At 44.7% G+C, this 21553-nt stretch overlaps 1 pseudogene across 1 annotated transcript; it reads left to right on the top strand.

The window, feature by feature from the left end:
* Positions 1-1070: 1070 nt before the first annotated feature.
* Positions 1071-4413, top strand: LOC308150404 (testis-specific serine/threonine-protein kinase 1-like; annotated as a pseudogene). Its single transcript has 4 exons — positions 1071-1075; positions 1912-2046; positions 3232-3354; positions 4131-4413. The product of its transcript is annotated as a testis-specific serine/threonine-protein kinase 1-like (transcript).
* Positions 4414-21553: the final 17140 nt, after the last annotated feature.

Raw genomic sequence — 21553 nt, 5'->3', positions numbered from 1 at the left:
TAGATTCATATGGGGGGGAGATGCCTAGAGTGAGATTCAGAACTCTCCAACTAAAGAGGGAGAAGGGGGGCTTGAGTCTACCGAACCTGAAAGAATACTTCCACGCAGCCCAGTTGAAATATATAAATTGTTGGTGTAAACCGGATTATGGAGCAAAATGGAAAGAAATGGAAAAATAATTTGGTATGTACCCGATACAGAGTGTCATAGGGTAACATTTAAGAAGGTTAGGAATCAAAAAATGTTGGGATTCGATCACAAAATTTACCCTGGAAATATGGTTCAGAATACTCAAACACAACAAGGCGGAGAAGGATGCAAATGTATTGAAATGGGTTTGATAGCAATTTTAAACCAGCTGGGCACGATGGGGGTTTCAGACAGTGGGCGGATAAAGGCATTACGGCTTGGTGCACGCTGTTATGCTAGATAAGGGAAAGGTAGTGAGTTTCCAGGACTTGAAAACTACATACGGCCTGGATTGGAGGGAATTCTACAAATATCTTCAGATGCGGGATTACTTTGGGAAACGGATTGGACAGGAACTCTCCCTAAAAGTGAATGAGGTGGTACAAGTTATGATTGATGCATATAAAGGGAAGCAGGTCAGGGCTATAACTACATTGTACAAGGCATTGATGAGTGGCAAAAACACAACAGGGTATATAAAAGAAAAATGGGAAACAGAATTTGATATAGAAATATCCGAAGATGATTGGGATAATATGTGGGAAAAACATCAGACCTCAACCTGCTCACGAGCATGGAGAGAGTTTTCCTGGAAAAATCTGATAAGTTTTTTTATCACGCCCAAAATAGTAAATAACTATTCGGATACAAGGAAGTCATGTTGGAGGAATTGTGGGGTATCTGAGGCTAACCATGCCCATATATTCTGGAATTGCCACAAAATAATAGGGTTTTGGGGAATGATACATGGGATAACACAAGAAATTCTGGGTTACAAATGTCCTATGAATCACAAGCTGCTCTATATGTGTAATTACACAGAAAATGAGATATCTATTCAAGATACTCATGGTCGCTGGGAAAAAGGCTGTCACAAGGAAATGGGGTACGGAAGACCTACCTACTCAGGCCCAATGGGTAGACACAGTGTGGAAAATCCATGTTATGGAAAGACTGACTCACAGACTACGACTTTTAGGACCACAGATGGACAACAAATGGATGAAGTGGACTCTATGGCAATTGACACAGACTTGAGACATGACAGCAGTAGCTTTTTCTTTTCCTTTTAATGTTTTTCTTTTGTTGTTTTTGTTGATGTTGAATTGTTGTATTATTGTTCTTATTGTTGAATAAAAAGAAAATTGCACAAAAAAAAGGACTGAAACTAAAATTAAAAATAGCTGCCAAAATTAACACTATAAAGAATGGGGGGATACTGTTCCCGGTGGTGGAGATGGCACAGGAGAGAGTTACCAGGGTTCCTCTCTCGGCAGAGGTCAAAGATCCCACCTGTTTATAGCCTTTCCTGGCTACACAGGGTTGCCACGCTACCTGGAAAACAGGGAAAACATGGAAATTATCGAGCCCTATTTATTCCATACTTGGAAAAGGCATGGAAACTGAGCAAAATTTAAAATGAACATGGAAATCTTGTGTTGTCCTGGAAAATTTGATAGGCTTTCTAAAACCTTTAATAATGGAAGTTTATTCTCAAATGTAAGTAGTTGGCTTGGAACTGTCTGTGGCCGTTCAAAATTTGGGTTTATCAATGTTGGTTGGCAAGCACATGGTGCATTGTTGCAAACAAACATCGATGTGCTTTCTAGCTAGCTAGTGCTTGGAATGTGTTGCTAACGGTAACGGCCAATAGCGCTATTAGCATACCCATTAGCTGCGTGAACGTTTGTTGGGTAGCCTGTTGTTGGGCGCATCCCTAAGCCACCCCAACATTGTTAAGATCTTTGAGATTTTCGAGACGTCGGAAGGAAAGGTGTTTATGATTATGGAGCTTGGTGCGCAAGGGGACTTAACTGGAGTTCATCAAATTCAGAGGTGCTTTACCCAAGGATTTCTGCAATGAAGTATCCCGATTCCAAAATTTGCACATGACTTAAGGCCTTTGCACACCAATGCGTTTTTTAGTCCATTAAAATACAAATTTGAACTCATGTTGTGTCAATCACGCTTGCACACCGAATCCAAAATATTCGTCCGACATTAAAAAAAAGATTGCGTCTGTCAAAAGCCTTTTGAGAATTGATTTTGACCACTCCGCCATGATATAGAGGGACATATCGTCAAGTTAGAACTGCAGGACAGTTGGATTAATGCTCCATGTCTCAAGTATTATCTCGGCGGTTAGTCGAGTGAAAGAAAAACAACATACAGATGATAATTCACAAAATATAATACCACGAAAGCGTATGGCAGTAAACAATAACATTCATTTGGGTAGCATCATACTCAAATTCAGGCAGAAGGGCAGGGTCCGGGGCTCCGGGCAGGTGCACACACACTGTCACAGACTGCCAATGCATCATATAGGTACATAATTCAGCATGGTTATAGCCGTTTCTTTCTCTATTCTACTATTCTATTCTACTTCTGCTGTCTGCGTCACCCTGGGTATTCCCTTACGCGTGATGAAAACATGTCTACTAAACATGTTTTAGATGGCAAACAGTAAAGAAATACCACAATATACCAGGACTTAAGAAACGAGATGCCCAACAAAGGATTTGACAAACCCTGGCCTATTTTGCGCAACAAGTAAAAGTAAGTAGTAAAGTGGAAGACTCTGAAGCAGCGGAGACAGGGTTGCCAGATGGGCTGGTTTTTGGTGGATTTAGCGGTTTTTAGACTGGTTAGGCTGGAAATTGTCAATCCCATCTGGCAACCTTGAGCGGAGAGTCTACACATGGTATGTTTACAGATATCACACTGCTGGAGATGCACACCACACTTTGTTAAAATAAATTGTACTTTTCTACTGATAATACATTCTACTGATGTAGTCTACCATTTGGTTTTAGTTATATTGCTCTCAGTTGTTTGTACCTTTTGCTAAATCAAGCATTTAGAATGTAGAGTGCATATTGCGAAATCTCGCAACGTCAATATAACAAATAAACGCATCGGACTCTAATAAAACGCATCGGAGGTCAGTGTGCAAGGTCTCTGTGCATAACGTTTTTTTCCGGATGACGGATTTAAAAATATGCATGCGAAAAAAACGCATCGGTGTGCAAAGACCTTTAGACATTGTCCACAGAGACTTAAAATGTGAAAACCTACTCTTGGACAAGGACCTTCCACCTCAAAGTGTCAGACTTTGGATTCGCCAGGAGAATCAATTACCATGATGATGGACAAATGATCCTTGTTAAATTCTGATCTTTTATGCATATGAAGACTACAGAATTTCTAATTTCTACCCAACTGGGTATGAGATTTTTTAAACTTAAGCACAGGAGTTCAGCATACAAGTCTCGTTCAGTCATCTCTCAGTGCAACAACCTAAACAACAACTACTGCAACATATAATAATAATAATAACTTAATTTGTATAACACTTTGTCAAAGTGCTTTACAGTAGGTAAGCAACAATTAAAACAGCTATTCCAGTTAAAGAAACACATAATTACACAACACAAATACACAAGCTATGACATATAGACAACAGAAAACAGTTGGGTCTTCAACTTGGTTTTGAACACTTCCACTGAGCATGCCTGTCTTATATCCAATGGAAGAAGGTTCCAAAGAGTTGGTGCACGGAAAGAAAACGCCCGCTCACCGATTTCTTCTTCCTGACTCTGGGAACAGTCAGGGCAGAGCCTTTTGAGCGCAGAGACCTTGAGGGGACATTTGGGTCCAGAAGGTCCTTTAGATAGGAAGGCGCAGTGCCATTTACAGCTTTGTATGCTAGTAACAACAACTTGAAGTCCGCTCTAACATGGACAGGGAGCTAATGAAGGGAAGCCAGTACTGGTGAATGGTCATATTTCTTTGACCCAGTCAAAATGCGAGCTGCAGCATTCTGGTCCATTTGTAGGCCATGGAAGCTCTTTTTTGGCAATCCCGACAGAAGGACATTGCAGTAATCTGGCCTAAATAGCCTAAACAATAATTCCTATTGTTTCCTATACAATCCTCAGTCAAACTTTCTGCGGCACCGCAGCCTATGCAGCACCAGAGGTTTTAGAGGGAATCCCATACAACCCCATCATGCTCTGTGGATGTATGCCATATGACGACTCCAACATCAAGAAGATGCTGAAGATACAGAAAAAACATTCTGTTGACTTCCGCAGCAAGAATGTCCCGTTAGAAGCCAAAGACCTGATCCATTTAGCCCCTTTCTTGTTACGCACTGGCTTACTACTCACTGGACAGGAACTCTTTCTTCAATGCCCCGGTGTCAACTCCAGGTTCTCCTAGGAAGGAGACTACCAGTGGGTTCACCGGGGATCCTCTCTTTTGGCGCTGCCACAGCTTGAGACCTCTCTCCACCATCTTGTCCCTCGACACACACATTTCTAAGCTCTTTTCAAATTCAACTTGTGATGCCACCCAGCGCAGAACATCTTCTTTGCTGTTAAAACATTACATAATTCTAATAGACAGCACAAGATATTTTGACAACAAAATACAATGCAGGGTGCCAGAGGAACTTGTTGCCGCAGAGGGGCGAGTGGCTTCGGAGAACCCAGTAGCCGCGGAGGAACGTGCTGCTACAGACGACCCAGCTGCAGCAGAGGGGCGAGTGGCTGCGGAAGATCCTGCTGGTTCTATTAACAAAGACATAACGATAAGCAATTAGCACAGTCCACAGCTTAGTCACCAGGAAACCCATGATCCCAGTGCCAGATGTCAGATGCAACTGCTGCTGTTATCAATATAGTCCACAGTTGTCACCAGGAAACAAGTATAGTAGTGTGATGGGATGGGGATTAAATACAATTACGGTACTTTACTTACTTCAGCTTTAACACTGTACATGTGCTACATGTCCTCTGATTGCAGGGTGCCAGAGGAACCTGCTGCAGCAGCAGAGGGGCGAGTGGCTGTGGAGGATCCTGCTGGTTCTATTAATAAAGAAGTAATAAGTAAAAGCAGTTAGCACAGTCCACAGCTTAGTCACCAGGAAACTGTCAATGTTTTGATCATCTAAAAGTAAACAATAAAAAATTAGATACTTCATCTAAACGTGAACAGTAAAAGTGTTTTTCCTAGTACAAAAGCAATTTTCACAGAAATGAATTCACATTTGAGTCACGTCTTAAAGCACTAACAATGTCACAAACCCTCGGTCTACACTGACTAACCTATGATATCCTGCTGTGTGGCACTCTCAGCTCTACCTCTCTCACCCTGCAGTTCACTTAAGAGGGCGTTGAGACAGTTAATAACATCAGGGATTTATTACATACTTATACTTGTCTTCACACAAGAACTATTTATTTACAACAGTAAATCATTCTTTTTGCAGTACTTATAATAATTTTTGCAGCCACAGTATTCCCTGTGTTACATTCTGGTTGTCTAGGGAAGAAGGAACAAGGATACCGATGTTATGGTATAAAAAAGGATGTTTATTCCGGCCAGGATGTACAACACAAAATTGAATTTAAACGTACATTTCTAAACCGAACAAGTTTTCTTTTGTAGTTATTTCCAGCCACAATGTCACACTCAGAGTCGTACAGGATACAGCTTTTATTGGACAGATGAAAGTCAACCACGCCAAGTGTAACGATGGTCAAACAGGCAACCTTCTTTCATTCAATTCTTTTATTTGACCTGCAGAGAAGACATATAAAACACAATTCTTCTCTGTTCTGCAACTCTTGTGAATCCATGAAGATGGCGGCCATGTTCTAGTACCACCGTCTATGTATATTTCACGTCAGGATAATTTGTTTACAGAACGAACACAAATTTCCCTCAAACATTACAAATAACAATTACAAACAACATGTGAAGCAACATACCTGCAGAGAAGACATATAAAACACAATTCTTCTCTGTTCTGCAACTCTTGTGAATCTGCGCGTTCAAAATAACATACAATAAATGTTCTGTTTAACATCATCACAATACATGTAAAAACAAACAGCACAGTACTACACCAACATTTTCACCCTACATTACAAGATTCTCCATACAAACAACAAAACACGAGGAGCATTTTACATAGCGCACATACCCATGAAGATGGCGGCCATGTTCTAGTACCACCGTAAGTACGGCAACAAGAGAAGGACAAAAGAACGCGCAGACCTGCAGTACACCCAAACTCCAAAGGGGGCTCCAACAACAACCAGGGCTGCTCAAGCACGGCGAAACTCATCTACATTCACCACAACTAAACATACATTCCCAACTCTGTTACACCCACCTCCCCTGAATTTCGCCAACCTTGAGCAGCAACTATACATTTAAATACTACTTTTTACTTTTTACACTATTACATAGGGCCGCCAAAGGACAGGACAGCCAACTTGAAAAGTATCCTATAAGGATGAAGTGGAAAGAGAGGTAACCTATCTCTCCAACCAACTACTGGCGGTAGGATGCGTTCTACACCCCACAAGACCCTTTTTTTTTCACTGTGTATTACTAGCCTTCAAGAGGCCACAACCTCTTATGAAACAATCAGAATAACGAACAAACCTATATGTCATAGGATGTCAGTGTGCACAGTGTATACATGCACTGAACTGAGCTTCGGCTTATCTAACTGTGGAAAGCCTGAAACACTGACCTACAAACAGCTCGAATGTTTGACTTAGTGTCTTGGATAATGTCTTGTCCTGACATAGTATAAATCAATCTGTCAACTGGTTTGATAAGGCGACCAAACTTGGACTTGACCTGTGTGACTGTACTAGGATGTTCACACTGTGTAACAGAAGCTAGAGTGTCAGTACGCTGTGTGTCACTAGCATCATCTATCTGATTCGTGTTACCAGAAACATCAGTACAATCATCAGCGCTAACCACAAATCTAGAATCAGAGTTAATGGACTGATCTACCATTTGCTCCTCAGCCATCTGCTCGGGAACCCTCTGAGCGGCAAACGAGACTGAAGACACTACAGTGTTAGTAGCCTCTGTCCGTGAGTGGTCAGGGAATGGTAACTGGGTGACCCACTCCAGGGTTCTTCCCTTGGGATCCTTGGGCTCTGGAACAGTCAAGGGAACATCCCTCTCCCGAACAGCTCTACCCCCATACTCCATGTCTTCAACCTCCCCTCCCTCACTCCCAGGACAGGAATCCACTCTCTCCGACTCGAACGCGGTTCCTCTACTCACTTCCCCAGGCAAGGAATCCTGTTCCACTTCCGACACGGACATGTCACTTGGCTCATTTGATGTATGAACAGCAGACAGGGATGAAACTGGGTCAGAGATCACACTCGTATCATACACCGGCAGAAAGTTCACCAACAACAATAGATTACGGTGGACTACCTTCTCTCGTCCAGTGACAGTGTCTTGTATCCTATATGTGTGAGTCTCAGAGTTCCTATCCACCACAGTGTATACAGTAGACTCCCAACGGTCAGCCACCTTTCTCTTTCCTCTCTCTCTCTTGTTCGCCAACAGCACACGGTCTCCGACGTCAATGGTGGGCCCTTTCACTCGTCTGTTGTAGAGCTCTGTGTGACGGTGCTGTTCTTTTATGACATGTTCCTGGGCTATGACCATAGCTTCTCTCAGATCCTTCGTGAGAGACATCACATACTTGTCGTAGCTGACCACAGCTGGATCATTCAGGACTGTCCGGAAGAGTATATCGACAGGGAGACGAGGAGTACGCCCAAACATCAGATAGAAAGGTGCATAGCCAGTTGACTCATGCGCTGTGCTATTGTACATGAACGTCAGAGTTTGCAAACGCCTCGGCCAGTTGATTTTTGCCTCTGGTTCAAGCGCTCGGATCATGTTACCGAGAGTTCTATTGAAACGTTCCACACTACCGTTACCCATCGGGTGATACGGGGTTGTGTGCGACTTTCTGACACCGGAGACTCTGAGCAGCTCACTCACTAGTTGACTCTCGAAGCTAGCTCCCTGGTCGCTGTGGATACGTTCTGGGAACCCAAAGACGCAGAAGAACTTGTCCCATAGAACTCTCGCCACCTGTTTGGCTGACTGATCTTTGCAGGGGAATGCCTGGGCCATTCTTGTAAAATGGTCAGTAACAACTAACACATCAACTGACTTGTTCCTTGAGTCCTCCGCTGACCAGAAATCAATGCAAACCAGCTGAAGTGGCCTGGTTGATGTGATACTCTGCAAAGGCGCCCTCGCAGCAGGTTCAACAGTCTTACTGACAATACACCGCTGGCAGTTACGGACGTAGTCTCTTACGTCTCTGTCGAGGTTGAGCCAGAAGAACCTCTGTCTGGCCAAGCCAAGACTCCTGAACTGACCTTGATGGCCGGCATGGTCATGAACACCTCTCAGAACTTCAACTTTCTTAGACTCAGGAACCACATACTGGCGGCGTTTTGACTTCACGACTTGATCCCTCGAGACTCTGTAGAGTATCCCATTGCTCACAACAAGTTTCTCCCAGTGCTTCAGGTACCTCATGACTGTGACTGATTCCTTATCTCTCTCTCTCCTGGAGGGTCTCCGATGTCTCTCCACATAGTACAAGACTCGAGAGAGAGTTCTGTCTCTGAGCTGTTCATCCCGGAGTTCCTTCTCACTGTAAGCAGGAAGTGAGTCCTGACCACCTGGGACTAACTGAGGCAAATGGTGCAAGACTGCTACAGCACGCGTTCTTGCTCCGACCTCCCACAGATCGTCATATGACTGTAGAACAACAGACACTTCATCCATCTCCATAGACTGAGCGTGGACATGCAGAGGTGATGGGACACTTTGAGCGTAACTCTCTGCCTGGCGTGGAGTGTCACCACTATCATTGGACGACCGGAAGGCGTCCTGTACAGAAGCACTCGACACATCCTGGACTTCGGAGAGGAGATTCTTGTAGGGCTCTTCAAGTAATCTGTGACTGACTCTCTGCTTGACGAAAGGCACACGACTCAAGGCATCAGCGACAACATTCTGTGGGCCTGGCACGTACTTGATGTCGAAGTTATAGCTCGCTAACTTAGCCACCCATCGTTGCTCGCAGCAGTCCAGCTTGGGCTTCGTCATGATATGAGTCAATGGATTATTGTCCGTCCAAACAGTGAAATCATGCCCCTTCAACCAATGGCTGAACTTGTCACAGACACTCCACTTCAAGGCTAGGAATTCCAACCGATGGGCTGGGTAGTTTCTCTGAGACTGAGAGAGGGACTTGCTGGCGAATGCGATTGGCCTCGCTCGGTCTTCACCCTCTTGGATCTGCGACAGGACAGCACCGATGCCATCAAGGGACGCGTCCGTTGACAGCATGAAGGGACGGCTGAAATCAGGGTGAGCCAGGACAGCCGTCTCAACCAGCGCCGTTTTCAGCTTCTGGAAAGCCTGCTCCGTTTCGGGGGTCCAGTCAGTAACCTTCAACTTCCTGCTTTGTGACCTTTGTTTGGACTGTTTCACCTTCCCTTTTCTCTTCTGGCCCGTCAACAGAGAGAAGAGAGGCTTTGCAATAGCGGAGAAGCTAGGCACAAAGTGCTGGTAATAATTGATCATCCCCAAGAAAGATCTGATTCGTTTCTGTGAGGGGGTTACACCGTCCGCTTCCATCAGGTCAGCACTTGTCATCTTTGCGATGCTCTCAACTTTGCTGGGATCAGTCAACACACCGTGGTCATTAATTATGTGGCCGAGGAATTTGACGGATTTCCGGAGAAAAAAACACTTCTTGGGGGCCAATTTCAGGTTATGACCACGCAGTCTACTGAACACCATCTCCAAGCGTTCCAGAGCTGTCCTCTCATCAGGGGCGTACACCAATAAATCATCCAGATAAACCAGTAAGCTCAGATAGTTCTGGTCTCCGAAAATGCTAGTCATCATACGCATGAAGCTCCCAGGACTATTACAGAGGCCCTGCGGGAGGCGATTATACTCATACAAGCCCATAGGTGTTGTAAAGGCAGAGTACTTTCTGTCATCCTCGTGTAGTGGCATGTTATAAAACCCTGAGGTTAGATCCATAGTACTAAACAAGGAGTTACCTCCAAGTGCAGCTAAGCAGTCGGCCTGGTGAGGGAGAGGGTGAGCATCCTTCAGGGTCCTCTTGTTCAGCCAGCAAAAGTCTGTACAGATACGGAGATCTCCGTTCTTTTTCCATACAAGAACCAACGGAGATGCATATTCACTGGTTGACTTCCTGATTATATCTTTCTCCTCCATCTCACTCAGTACTTGGCGCAACTTCTGATACTGACTGGGGGGCACTCGTCTGAATGGGAGCCGGAATGGCCTGTGATCTGAGAGGTGAATGCGATGTATGAAGCCCTTTGCCTCTCCACAATCCAGGTGATGGCGTGAGAAGATGTCCTTGTAGCGCACAACCAGGTCAGCCATCTTGCTTCTACACTGTTCAGACACGTCACAGGAGTGTATGTCGAGCCCACTCAATCCCATGTACTTCAGTTCCTCATCAACAGTGCGGGCCGCATTTTCACTGGACGGGGTTACTTGACAGCAACTGAGTAGTGGGACCTCAGCAGGTCCGGTCTCATCCATGTCCTCGAGCGCAATGCAGGAGAAGACGTCGGCCAATTTAGCATTGCGTCTTACCAAGACGGGCCTGTCGGACGAGTTGATCAGCTTCAATGGAACCCATCCGTCTCCCCACAAAGGAGTAACAACTCTGGCCACCAGAACCCCTCTTGGAGCTGAGCGACACGATGTGGGCTCTGTCATCACAGCGCTACCAGGAGACACAATAGTGGACTTGGGTAGCTTGCCCCACATCAGGTACTCCCGACCAGGCTCAAGACACACGGCTGAGTTGCACCTGACTGTGCCTATCTTGTCAGGTATGACGTCACCTCGCCAACGGTTCAGACCAGCGAGCATCGAGAGAAACTGTTCAGATTCTGGATCGCCAGCAGGACAGGGCGTAGACACAGCCTTCCAGTAGCCATCACATTGCTTATACTGCCGGAGGATATATTTAATAACATTGGTGCCTAGTATCAACTCATCATGCTGGCCTTCAACTACCAGAGTGGGAACCATAATCCTACAGCCATACACCTCCATTTCCACGTTGAAAGCTGACTCAGGCTTGACACGGCGACCACCACAGCCAACAAGCACCACATTTGAACTGAACTGGTTATGTTCTGTAGCAACTCCAACCTCTCTAAGCTTTCCCTCTGCCGTCTTACTCATTGTACAAGCCATAGACCCACTGTCTAGCATAGCATTCAGAGTCACTGTATTACCAACTGTCACAGGTGTGTAGAAAAGGCTGTCACTACCACTAATTGTATGCGTATTCTGATAAACAATATCTTCAGAGTTATCACTTGAGCTTTTGAGAGCTATATACACTGTCTCAGCACTAGATTCGTCCTCACAATGGGAGTTTACTTGGCGACCTATACTTTCTCCCTCTGAATACAGGCCACCTAGTTTCCCTGAGGCTGAGGTGCTCGGGACGACCTGGTGGAACACTCAACTTTTGTGTGACCTGGGGCTAAACAGACAAAGCACAGCCTCTCTGACATGCAGTGTGAGATGGTAGTGTGTCTACTGTCATCACAGACTCGGCAGGCCTTCTCACGGGCGCCACCCTGGTATCTTCCGCCACGAGGAGCACTGTCACGCTGCTGCACTTTCCCCATCATCTGCTCCAGCCTCTCCATAATGCGAGCAAGAATCCTGTCTTCAGATTGCTGAGTGTTCTGGGCCACAGCAGTCGCGGAGGAGTGGCACGGAAGCTGGCCTAAAGCATGGTCCTGGGAAGGAATGAGGGTAGAAGGCGGACACTGTGTGTGGTACACTGGACCATGGGCAGGAGCAGGGGGGTACTGGGTGGAACACTGCTCAGACACAGACTGAATCGAAGGCTCTGGATGAGACTGCACAGTGTGGAGGGCGGTGGCATGGCTCTTCAATGGCACAGAACTACCGGTCCTGCCAGAGGCTCTCAGCTCTCTCTGATAATTATCAATCTTCAACTGTATGTCTCGTGAGCTCCACTCCTCAATAGCCTTGCATTCCAGAATACGGGATAGTCCAGAGTCCGGGCAATGCCTGACAAACATCCGTGCAACCTCTTCACCCACGTTCTCCATCCTCCTACCTTGTCTGCGAAGGCCCTCACCAGCTACATCAGCTGCTTTGTTGATCCTCAACCAGTAGTCTACAGGGTTCTCATTGGGTCTGGGTAGAGTGGCATAGAAATCTGACAACGGGAGGCATGATGACACATCACTGAAGTACTTGAGAAGGATATCATAGATGAGATCAGGGTTCTGCTTCACATCAAGTGTCTGATCGCTACGCAAACCAACCCTCACGACATCCTTTGCCTTACCCATCAGCCTTGCCAGTGTCTCCTCAGCCTGTTCATGCATTGGACATTTCTGCTTTCTCAGATAAGCTTTAGACATGTCAATCCAGTCCTGGACTGAACACTTATCAGAACTATCACCTCGGAACATTGGTGGTTCCCTGTCTGATTTTACATTCACAGTAACGCGCGGAACCTCCTGTCTAACAACATTAGGATCAGTTACAGGATCTGGAGGCGATGTGCAGTTGAGGTGTGCACTGCTCATACTACTTGAGTGAACTACACCAGCTGAAATTAACTTGGTTACAATGGACTCGCCAATCTGAGCACCTAGCTGACCCATCATGTCTGAAAGGTGATGAAGAGCTTCAGTGTCATTAACACTGGGTGTGGATGTGGGAGGAGCCTCCCCTGTAAACTGTCCGACAGCAGCACAACCTGGGTCCTGACCTGACCCTGTGCCTCTACCACTGTCAGTAGACAACTGGGAACACCCCACCTCCCTACTATTCAACCCACCGATGACAGCACTGTCTGCTCTGCTCTGACATGCCCCCCATGCACCCCTCCCCATAGGCAACACTGGACTGGCAAAAATCTCATCATTAAAACCTGGCCTCTGAGCCATAGTGGTACAGACTTGCGTTGTGTAATATTACTGAATGAAAAAAATAAAATAAAAAATAATGTTTAAAAAAATATATAAAGTTACAGCAGGACATAAAAACCAAACAATCAAAGCACTTTTTAAACTGATGTAATCACAGACCTCAGACTGAATGACCATTTACTATAATACTCTGACCACACTTGATCTATCACACTAAGACCTGGCATCCACGCAGCATCCACGGAGATCGGCGTTCAGCTGATCTTGAGATCGACGTATCACGGCACCAGTGTAACGATGGTCAAACAGGCAACCTTCTTTCATTCAATTCTTTTATTTGACCTGCAGAGAAGACATATAAAACACAATTCTTCTCTGTTCTGCAACTCTTGTGAATCCATGAAGATGGCGGCCATGTTCTAGTACCACCGTCTATGTATATTTCACGTCAGGATAATTTGTTTACAGAACGAACACAAATTTCCCTCAAACATTACAAATAACAATTACAAACAACATGTGAAGCAACATACCTGCAGAGAAGACATATAAAACACAATTCTTCTCTGTTCTGCAACTCTTGTGAATCTGCGCGTTCAAAATAACATACAATAAATGTTCTGTTTAACATCATCACAATACATGTAAAAACAAACAGCACAGTACTACACCAACATTTTCACCCTACATTACAAGATTCTCCATACAAACAACAAAACACGAGGAGCATTTTACATAGCGCACATACCCATGAAGATGGCGGCCATGTTCTAGTACCACCGTAAGTACGGCAACAAGAGAAGGACAAAAGAACGCGCAGACCTGCAGTACACCCAAACTCCAAAGGGGGCTCCAACAACAACCAGGGCTGCTCAAGCACGGCGAAACTCATCTACATTCACCACAACTAAACATACATTCCCAACTCTGTTACACAAGCTCATTCTCGAAGATGATTTTCACACTTCCTATAGAGTCAAAAAAGTCAATGAAAGGTACAATTCTATAGGAAGAAGTTTAGCCTGCAATACATGCTACACCATAAAGGCTTATTCTATCGTTTGTGTTGTCAGGGTCATTTGTGTCCTCCCCCCCCCAAAAATGTAAAGGCTAAAAAAAGTGCTTCAACAAATGAGTAGTGTTGTCTACCCACAGATCAGACAGTTGTTGTCTTATCCGACTCCATGGCACTTTACCACCGAGTCAGACAACCTTCCCAACTCACTCATCAGTTGAACTTTGATCAAAAGGACATGATCATTTGAGGTGTTTTTCATCACCTTGATTGGTTGGTCCTGCGTTACTCCGAACTGCTGGGGGAAGTTGTATTTATTTTATTTAACCAGATGTCAATTGAGAATCAATTGATTGAACATCAAAAGTTCAAAGTTGATGGGTGAGTTGAGAAGGCAAGTTACCATGCAGTCGTATCAAGTGGCTGTTTGTTTTGACTAGGTTGCTTAGCGAGTTTAACTTCCCCTTCAAACTTTGCACGAGTACTGAGCCCCTCCACTTCTCATTGGCAATGATGTGTCCATAAGGGGGGGACAGCATTTACAAGCACTGCCCTTTTTGTCTCCATTTGGAATTACGAACGAGGACGAGTTTCCTGGGATTAGTTTGCCTCCAGAATTGCATCTGTGTCCCGTGAACGACAACAGACAGTCCGACTCTGCCTGTCCACCTCCCTCCTCGCTTCAAAATAAAAGCGCCAACGTTAAACTTGTTTTTAGCATTTTAGTATAGAAATAGTTAATATGGATAAAGGAACGACACATTTATATTTAACTTATCTATGGAAATAAACATCTCAATTATTGCTTTTAAGGGTTTGTAATTCTATTTCTAATATCCTAATTCATTTGGTGAAAAACGGCAGGGACTGAAAGTGAAGTTTCTGACGGACGTGAATACATCTATACCGCCATCTGGTGGGCAGCGGAGGGAATACATCTATACCGCCATCTGGTGGGCAGCGGAGGGAATACATCTATACCGCCATCTGGTGGGCAGCGGAGTGAATACATCTTACACCGCCACCTGGTGGCAGTAGAGAACATTACACATTTACCTACCCGATCACTTCGATAACCACGTTGCTGATGTGGATGACGCCGGTTAGCTAATTATGTTGGTTGATTCTACCTGGACGACAAACACACAACAAACTAAAACTAATCCATATACACTTATACTTACACTTCAAGCGTACAGGGATGAGGTAGAGCAATTGAGCAAGCTGTGCAAGGTAAACAACCTGCTGCTAAACAAGTCAAAGACCCAGGAATTCATCGTAGACTACAGGAGGAAAAAGTCCGAGATCCTGCCCCTGCTCATCGACGGAGAGAGCGTGGAGATGGTCTCAAACCTCCGTTTCCTGGGACACATCATGCGGGATGACCTGGCCTGGAAGGACAACACTAAAGGCACCATCAAGAGGGCACAACAGCGGCTATACACCCTGAGATGCCTCAAGAAACAACACAGCAAGCAGGAGATGCTGGTGGCCTTCTACCACGGCGCAGTGGAGAGCATCCTCACCTTCGGCATCTCCAACTGGTACCACAGCTGCACGGCAGCGGAGAGAAACGATCTACAGAGAGTCGTGAGAACAGCACAGGGGATCACCGGCGCCACCCTCCCCTCTCTGGAGGAGCTGTACAAAACACGCTGTCTCAGGAGGGCCTCCAAGATCTCCAAGGACCCGACCCACCCTGGGCACGAACACTTTGTCAAGCTGCCCTCGAACAGGAGGTACAGGACCCCGGCCGCTAGGACAAACAGACTGAAGGACAGCTTCTACCACAGGGCCGTCAAGGCCCTGAACACAGAAAAGGCCTAAGTTCTGGGCCCAGGACAAGTCCGGACGGATTGTATGGCAGCTAGTGCTGAGGCACAAACATGTACATTTTCAAGCCTGCAAACTGTGACACTTTAAAAAAATGTGAAAAAATACTTTCTTGTGAAATATGACAACCCTATTTTGACTATCTGTGCAGTATAGTACAGTGGATTGTGTACATAGCCTCTATTGATGTAAACCAGCTCCTTATCTTCTTGTGATTTTATGCATCTATGCTTTTTCCAAAATGTGTTTCTTTTTCCTTTCTTAAACACCAGGGGAGCCTCCCCTCCTAAATTTCGTTGTTTGGTACCTGTACTGTAACAATGACAAATAAAGTCTATCTATCTTCAACTAAAACAGGTACGAAATTCATACAAGGATTCATACAGGATTCATACAGGATTCATAGGATTCATACAGGGAAGCAGTGGCAACGGGTTAGCTACAGCAAGTAGCAGCTCGCTGTGATTGACCAATCACATTGCAGGTGATCCAGTCAGGTCTGTGTTCGGTGCGTTGGACTTCTTGCTCAGCGAACTTTAAGAAGGTACAAAACTAGTGAAATTGCTAAGCTATCACGTTTCAAAAAGGCATGTGCAAGCGAATTATCTGCTAGCTGAAATTATAATTAGCCAAGAAAATCTCTGTTTACCATATTAGTTTATTACCAGACTGCGTTTCTCGTTAAGTCATTAGCTAAGCAGGCTAACCGCACGTGCTTAGTTATTTTATTGAGCAAAATCATAAAATGCACGACTATAACTAACTATTTTAACCATTATTATATAGCTTATAGATTTGAAGAACACACCAAGCTGAGTTTGTTGCTGTGTTGTGGAAGCTAAGCTCATAAAGCAAGTTTCAATTATATGGAATACAGCCACGTGCGATATTCTTTGTTTTAACTTGCAGTTTGCCAAGCTGTTGGAGGTTTGAACGATGCTTCACATATCAATTTTGAAGGTAATTATTTCATCATTGCATAAATGTGTAGTATTAATAGTGGCTGATGTCGGTTCAAGTTCTGACCTTGTTAGAAGAAGAATGAATGTTTTATTTGCCATGCAATCAACTTGTCAATCAATTGTTGGAATTTGGTATTTTTTGCTCTAGGCACAGGGTCAGCAATAGTCGGCTCCCCTGGAGCAATTAGGGGTTAAGTGCCTTGCTCAAGAGCACATGCAGCTCCCTCATGAGGCGGGGATCGAACCAGTGACCTTCCGATTGCTAGCCGGCCTCTCTAACCACTAGGCTACCGCCTCCCCCATACCATATTGTTACCTTGCATCTTTGAGACCTAACCTGGGCCATATTCCACAAAGCTCGATAAAGTTCTAAGCCTCGATAAAGTTCTAAGCCTCGAAAATGTTAGCTTGCGTTCGGTGCCATCAATGTGGCTCAAATAATTCGCTGCTTGGTTGAGCTCCTTCTGAGTCAGATATAATTAGCCTGGTCCCGACCAGGCTAAAACACAGGCTATAGTCATCCGTGCGTCAAAAAAGGCTCACAGGCGGAAACTAAACCCTGAACGAAAGTTCCTCATGTGTCTTTTAGGAAATATTAGTTCCCACTTCACACGAGATAGATAGATTAGATAGTTTGATTAGATAGTTTGACTGTGTGATAGATAGATAATTTGATATTTTGAAAGTGTGATCGATCGATAGATAGTTTGATTGTGTGATAGATAACTTGATATTTTGAAAGTGCGATAGATAGATCGTGTAAAAAAAAAAAGAAGTAATTGTCTCAACTTGCATTGCCTTCATCACAGCGGTCTGGCTAGCGTAGTGGTTAAGGCTGCGTACTCGAGTTCCAAAGGTGGCGAGTTCGAGACTTGACTAAGTCAATCATTTTTATTTTTTTTTACATTTAACCGAAGATTTCATGCAAAGGTTTCAAACACCATTGTAATCGTGTCAGTTCTTGTAAATTAGCCTGCACCATAATTTTATAGCCTACATACTTTTTTAGATGAGATTTTAGATTAGATTCAGACAACGAAATGCAGTAAAAAGTGCGCCTGAAGAGGGATTTGAACCACCGATATAAAATGACGAATAAATCCTATGGCAGCGGTCGATACCACTAGGCCATTGTGGCGATATGACAGTTTGTAGCCTGCTGCTGATATCACCACAGTAGTAAATATTCATTTATTAAAATATGAACATATAACAATAACTGGGGCTAGTATGACCTACGCATTTAATCGGTCAGCAATTTCTTGCCAAACCATTTCCCTCGCCTTGTTAATTGCGGCAGTATTGCACTATTTTACATCTTATTTTTCCGTCTTCATAAAAATCAATAATTCGGAATGCTGCGCAAATGTAGTACCCCTGCAGAGTGGAGTATCTTCATTTCGACAGATCGACTCTTCTGGGCTGCGTATGTCTGCGTGCACGCGCCCATATCGAAGATTTGTAAGCCTGTCTTCTGTGAACACTGATGACACAAGGCTGATCCTCATTCGAGGAATCACCTGAGGCTTGAATACCAATCTCGAGTTCCCTGAGCGCCGCATTTTATTTATTTATTCCCTGAGCGCCGCTATATTAAGCCACCTTTAGTGGAATATGGCCCTGTATAGTTGACTTGACATGCTCTCTATCGAAGGCTGAGAATCCGTTCTGTCTCTGGGGCCGGATCGTGAAGGGACCAGGGATCGAACCAGAGAGTCCAAAAGCGTATGAAGACCTGCAGGTGAAGATGAACCTCTTCTATCATGAGGTCAACCAGGATGTGCAGAAGATAAAGTCTTCATCTACTGTATACACGAAGGGCAGGTAATGACTGTGAACTGTTGCACACATTCTCCATCTACCTGTTCTGGAGACATTTTCATGGTATAAGAAACACATTTTGTAGTTTCTAGTAAACGTATGCCTGCATTTCTACATGGCTTAGCTCAGTGGTTCTCAAACCTCTCCTCGGGCCCCCCAGCCACTCCACATATTTGGTCTGTTCCACCACCAGCACACCTGATTCAACTAATCAAGTACAAATCATAATCGCTTTGTACTTGATTAGTTGAATCAGGTGTGCTGGTGGTGGAACGGATCAAATATGTGGAGCGGCTGGGGGGCCCGAGGAGAGGTTTGAGAACCACTGGTTTAGCCCATGCATGACTTGAATGTGGAGGTGAATAGGGATGGTGATTGATAAGATGTTATTGATACTAGGGATGCCCCGATACCGTTTTTTTGGCCACCGATCATCTATGAGCAATATCTGTCGATATACTGCCAATACCGATATTTAAAAATAATAATAATAATAATGAAGATTTGTGTTTTTAATTAACACATAATTAACATTAATCTGGTGTAGTCTAAAGAAATATGGATTCAAGAATACAAATAGTGAATTAAATAACACATTATTTATTTATTACTAGGCTGGAAAAAAAGAAACAAAAATGACCTTATTATGTCTTGGAACCGCTTTGCTTTATTGCAAACAAAATACATAAATAATATGAATTCAATCAAAGCTTGTTTTCCATGGAGAATGGCTCATTTAGGTTATTGAGCATGCGACTGTTATGTACTGTGTTTTGGTGTTTGCGACGTCACTAAAACTACAAACACACCACGGAACGGTGTGGACCTCAATTCTTTCATGCCTCTGAAATATAACATTGGCGAAGAGGATGGCTGAGTTTTCACTACCAACACCGGCACCTTTCTGGGCCATATTCCACAAAGCTCGATAAAGTTCTAAGCCTCGATAAAGTTCTAAGCCTCGGAAATGTTAGCTTGCGTTCGGTGCCATCAATGTGGCTCAAATAATTCGCTGCTTGGTTGAGCTCCTTCTGAGTCAGATATAATTAGCCTGGTCCCGACCAGGCTAAAACACAGGCTATAGTCATCCGTGCGTCAAAAAAGGCTCACAGGCGGAAACTAAACCCTGAACGAAAGTTCCTCATGTGTCTTTTAGGAAATATTAGTTCCCACTTCACATGAGATAGATAGATTAGATAGTTTGATTAGATAGTTTGACTGTGTGATAGATAGATAATTTGATATTTTGAAAGTGTGATCGATCGATAGATAGTTTGATTGTGTGATAGATAACTTGATATTTTGAAAGTGTGATAGATAAATCGATAGATCAATAAAGAAAAGAGTGTAAAAAAAAAAGTAATTGTCTCAACTTGCATTACCGTTATCACAGCGGTGTAGGAGGTAGAGCCGGCGTCTATGCGCATGAGCGGAAGTTGAACAGGTGTGTTTGGACTGAGAAAAGTTTGAGCGTGTCTTTGAAAAAAACAAACGAACATTATAATAACATCTTTATTTAAGCGAGTTAAGGATTTTGAGTACCCCGACAGCTTCGTGCTGATCGGGGGCTTCTAAGGACGGACGACATGGCAACGAACAACGCGAATGGAATGGACGACGATAAAAGCAACACAGACAAACGGTATGACGCAAGTTTAACGGTGGAAGTGCGACTGGAGCAGGGAAGTAATATAACCATGATGGAAATGTTACGAGGCATAAAGGAGGTGTGTGGAAATGTGGAGGGCTGTCGGGATAAAGGAGACAGGAAATATGAGATCACGCTGGCATCGAGGAGAGGGAAGGACAAGCTCACGGATGGTTTCATGATAAAAGACGTGAGAATAATGGGAAAGGACTTGGTGGTGGATGAAATGGTGGTCTCGTTTTTGCATCTCCCGGTATATCTGAAGGATGACGTGATCAGGTACAGGCTGGAGTCGTGGGGGGTGAAGGCGGTGTCACCTATCAAAAGAAAGACGTGGCCAGGAACTGACATAGCAGACGGGACGAGATACATGAAGGTGAAGTTCACCGAAGAGGTGAGGTCTTTGCCCTATTCTACCAAGTTTGAGACCCTGGTTGGAGTGGATCACTTTAGGGTGATTCATGATAAGCAAGTGAGGGTATGTAGGCTATGTATTAAGCCAGGACATGTAATCCGAGAATGCCCGGAGTTCGTATGCTACAAATGCAATAAACAAGGACATTATGCACGTGAATGCATGGGAAGGAGATATGATGGAGGAGAGAGAGTGAGCAGTGATGAGGAGGAGGAGGAGAAGGAGGAGGAGAAGGAGGAGGAGGAGGAGGTGGTGGAGGAGGAGGAGGAGGGGGACGAAGAAGAGGAGATGGAGGGAGAGGAGGAGGAGGAGGTGGTGGAGGAGGAAGTGGTGGAGACACAAGGAGAAGGTGGGGAAAGGAGCCATGAAGACGTGACGGAGGGAGGAGGACAAGCTGAGGTGGTGGAGGAGACCCAGATGGAGCCGGAAGTGGAGAGAGGAGCGGAGGGGCCTGGTCCGGTGGAAATGGAGGGTAAAGAGAGAGAGGAGATTGGAGCCAGCCTAGACAACGCAGTAAGGGATGGAGAGATGGATGAGGCAGGGCCTTCAACAGAGGGCGTGGGGAAAAGAAAAGGTTCCGATGAAGGACTATATGCGGATGTACAGAGGGTGAGGACAAGATCAGGGGGTGCAAAAGGTGCACAAGGGAAGAAGACTAAGGTAGGAAAATGACATGGCGGTGTACATGATCTTTTTCTTTGTAATCTTGACGATGGTCAGGGTTGTTGCTGTCAACACAAATGGACTCAGGGATAGGAAGAAGATGGAGCTTGTGTTGGCAGCATACAAAGAGGAGATTATATGCCTCCAGGAGACGCATTGGACAGAGGA

The sequence above is a fragment of the Nansenia antarctica genome, assembly GCF_963989245.1.
Source record: "Nansenia antarctica genome assembly, chromosome: 2".
NCBI classification, from domain to species: domain Eukaryota; kingdom Metazoa; phylum Chordata; class Actinopteri; order Argentiniformes; family Microstomatidae; genus Nansenia; species Nansenia antarctica.
The sequence above is the reverse complement of the archived record's forward strand: the minus strand, read 5'-3'. Positions and strand labels throughout refer to the sequence as shown.